Raw genomic sequence first — 3,930 nt, 5'->3', positions numbered from 1 at the left:
GCCGGTTGAGCTATAGGCGCCGAGCCAATTTTTCTAAGTTTCAAGGCTTCTATGGTCACAGTGGTAAATGCCTAGACCAGGTCACTTCTGTAGTCTATTCTAGCACACGACTCTTGTATAAAACTATTGCTACTCCCACTATGACAGAAAGTACCCATAGCTTTCTTAGGGTTTTTTCTTTTTTCTTTTTTTGAGACAGAGCCTCAAGCTGTTGCCCTGGGTAGAGTGCCGCAGCAACACAGCTCACAGGAACCTCCAACTCCTGGGCTCAGGCGAGTCTCCTGCCTCTGCCTCCCAAGTAGCTGGGAATACAGGCGCCCGCCACAACACCTGGCTAGTTTTTGGTTGCAGCCGTCACTGTTGTTTGGCGGGCCCAGGCTGGATTCAAACCCGCCAGCTTAGGTGTATGTGTGGCTGGCACCTTAGCCGCTTGAGCTACAGGCGCCGAGCCGCTTTCTTAGGTTATTTAATATAAGACTTTCAAAAGCAGCTTTTTGTGAAGACAAAAAATGACTTCTGACACTTCCTTCTATAAAGCAATATGTAATAAAATATTTCAGAATCAAATGTAGAGGGGCATTTACAACTACTTCATTAGCTACCAGGCTCTTTCTATTCATTTTTAAAACTTCTATCTTATGAGACAGAGCATTCTTAGCTTCTAGACTAAGGGTAGATGGTTTCTGGTTGGGTATCAGCAACAAGCCCAGCAATGCTACTAGGCTTGTAACTTAGGGGTGAAAAGCCCAGGCCTGGCTGCCAGAACACAAATTCTGTCAATGCCAAGTTACGTAACACCTCAGTTTGCACATCTTACAAAACAGCTGTTATGAAGATTAAGCAAATCAATTAATATACAATATAAGTACAGTCCCTGACACATGGTAAATAGTAAATGCTAGCTATTTCTTTTCTTTCTTTCTTTTTTTTTTTTTTGAGAGTCTCACTTTGTTGCCCTCAGGAGAGTGCTGTGGCTTCACAGCTCACAGCAATCTCAAACTCTTGGGGGCTCACGTGATTCTCTTGCCTCAGCCTCCCAAGTAGCTGGGACTACAGATGCCTGCCACAATACCTGGCTATTTTTTTTAGAAATGAGGTCTCGCTCTGGCTCAGGGTGGTTTCAAACTCATGAGCTCAAGCAATCCACCCACCTTGGACTCCAAGAGTGCTAGGATTACAGGTGTGAGCCACCGTGCCTGGCCTTATTTTTTTTTTTTTTTTGAGACAGAGTCTCACTTTGTAGCCCTAGACAGACTACCACAGTGTCACAGCTCACAGCAACCTCAAACTTTTTTTTTGGCCAGGGTTGGGTTTGAACCCACCACCTCCGGCATATGGGGGAACCCTACTCCTTTGAGCCACAGACGCCATTCGCAACCTCAAACTCTTGAGCTCAAGCAATAATCTTGCCTTAGCTTCCTTAGCTGGGATTACTGGCACCCACCACAATATCTGGCTATTTTTAGAGACAAAGTCTTGATCTTGCTCAGGTTGGCTCGAACTCTTTTTTTTTTTTTTTTTTTAAACAGAGCCTCAAGCTGTCCCCCTGGGTAGAGTGTCGTGGCATTACAGCTCACAGCAACCTCCAACTCCTGGGCTCAAGCGAGTCTCCTGCCTCCGCCTCCCAAGTAGCTGGAACTACAGGCGCCCGCCACAACGCCCGGCTATTTTTTGGTTGCATCCGTCATTGTTGTTTGGCGGTCCGGGCTGGGGATTCGAACCCGCCACCTTAGGTGTACATGGCTGGCGCCTTAGCCGCTTGAGCCACAGGCGCCGCGCCTGGCTCGAACTCTTGAGGTCAAGCAATCCACCTGCCTTGGCCTCCAAGAGTGCCATGATTACAGATGTGAGCCACTATGCTGGCCTAATATTAGTTTTTTTTTTTTTTAAATTGTTGGGAATTCATTGAGGGTACAAGAACCAGGTTGTACTGCTTACATTTATGTTAGGTAAAGACCCTCTTATAATTGTGTCCTGTGCTCACGCTGTGACCCCCCGCCCCAGCCAATGTTAGCTACTGTTTTTTTTTTTTTTTTTGAGACAGGTGGAGTGCCATGGCATCACAGCTCACAGCAACCTCCAACTCTTGGGCTTAAGACGATTCTCTTGCCTCAGCCTCCCAAGTAGCTGGGACTAAAGGCACCCACCACAACGCCTGGCTACTTTTTTTGTTGCAGTTTGGCCAGGGCTGGGTTTGAATCCGCTACCCTCAGTATATGGGGCTGGCGCCCTACTCACCGAGCCACAGGCGCCGCCCCAATGTTAGGTATTATTAATTACTACCAACACCACTACTAATATGTGTATTACAATTTTATCATGTAGATACACTTTTATTAGAGCTGCTTATTGGAGGAAAGTAAATAGCAAGGTCAGCCCAGGAACTTAAACTGTCAGCAGAAACAGAACCTGAAGAGCAATGAGATGAAATGGGTAACACCAGAGAGAAAGCCCAGCACAACATTTCCCCCTGGCTTGAAAATCTGGGGGAATGTCCATAAACCACATACATCAGAAACCCCAGGGAGGCGCCTACCCTGTAACTAAACTCTATACACTACCACACTGGGAATAGCTGAGTGATTTTCCTCCGTTAAGAATCCGATTATTAAGATTCAATGGCAATGGCAAACACCTATGAGGATTATCATGCTAGAAAGCACTCAAAACCCAACAAAAGAACACATAAAAAGATGCTCAACATCGCTAGTCAGCAGGGAAGTGAAAATCAAAACCATGAGGAGACACCACTTCTCACTAGCCCAAAGAGGAAACAACTGAAGTATCCGTTCACAGATGAATGGATAAATAAAATGTGGTAAACACACAATGGAATATAACTCAACCACAAAAGGCATGAAGTTCTGATACATGCTGCAATGATGAACCTTGAAAATATCGTTAAGTATTGCATGATTCCTCTTAGATGAAATATTGAGAACAGTCAAATTCAGGGACAGAAGACAGATTAGAGGATATGAGGGGCTGAGGGGAGAAAGGAATGGGGAGTTACCGATTAATGGAATCAATGCAAACAATTTCTGTTTGGGGTAACAAAAAGTTTTGAAAACAGTGGTGATGGCGGTATATGGTGAATATAATTAATGCCACAGGAGTGTATACGTAAAAATGGTTAAAACTGTACATTTAAGTTATATATATTTTACTACAGTTAAAAATATTTGAAAAACAACGAACAAAAAATACGAACAATAGTTCAGTTTTTCTAAGCTATTTTCTAATACATTCAGAAAGGGTAGTCACCTCTTTCCTTTGTTTTATTATTTATGTATTTTTATATTCACCTATTTTCTTTTTCTTTTTTTTTTTTGGCTGGGGCCGGGTTTGAACCTGCCATCTCCGGTATATGGGGCCGGCGCCCTACTCCTTTGAGCCACAGGCGCCACCCATATTCACCTATTTTTCTATAGACACATTTCATTAATGTTTCTCTACTTAAAAATACTTATATTTTTCCAGCTTACCCCTCCTCCCAATCCCATCAAAATATATTACTGTTACTTTCATAATTAAAAAAAACTTAAAACTTTAAATTTTCAACTTTTACTCTTCCATGATGAATCTTTCTTGTTTGTCCTAATTATCCTTGCACTGCCTATTTGATATTACTATTCAGTATTTACTATGTGCCAGGTACTGTAATAAGGCCTTTAAAAATACATTCTCTCATTTGACATAATACCTTATGAGGTATTATTATTCCTACTTACAAATAATGTACAAAGAGGCTTAGTAATTTGCTCAGGGTTACAAGCAAGTTAGGGAGGGAGTTGGGATTCAAAACAAGCAGTTGTATTCCAAAATCTGGCTCTTTTTTTTTTATTTTTATTTTTTTTGACACAGAGCCTCAAGCTGTCCCCCTGGGTAGAGTGCCATGGCATTACAGCTCACAGCAGCCTCCAACTCCTG

The 3,930-nt window shown here is 42.8% G+C and overlaps 1 protein-coding gene across 1 annotated transcript in view; it reads right to left on the bottom strand.

Annotated features, from left to right (window-relative positions):
• Positions 1–3,930, bottom strand: part of CPSF3 (cleavage and polyadenylation specific factor 3) — a 47,114-nt gene that overhangs the window by 20,165 nt on the left and 23,019 nt on the right. The window lies entirely within an intron of this gene.

This window comes from Otolemur garnettii, unplaced genomic scaffold (assembly GCF_000181295.1).
Source record: "Otolemur garnettii isolate 467f Iridium unplaced genomic scaffold, OtoGar3 scaffold00022, whole genome shotgun sequence".
In the NCBI taxonomy this organism is placed as follows: Eukaryota; Metazoa; Chordata; class Mammalia; order Primates; family Galagidae; genus Otolemur; species Otolemur garnettii.
The sequence above is the reverse complement of the archived record's forward strand: the minus strand, read 5'-3'. Positions and strand labels throughout refer to the sequence as shown.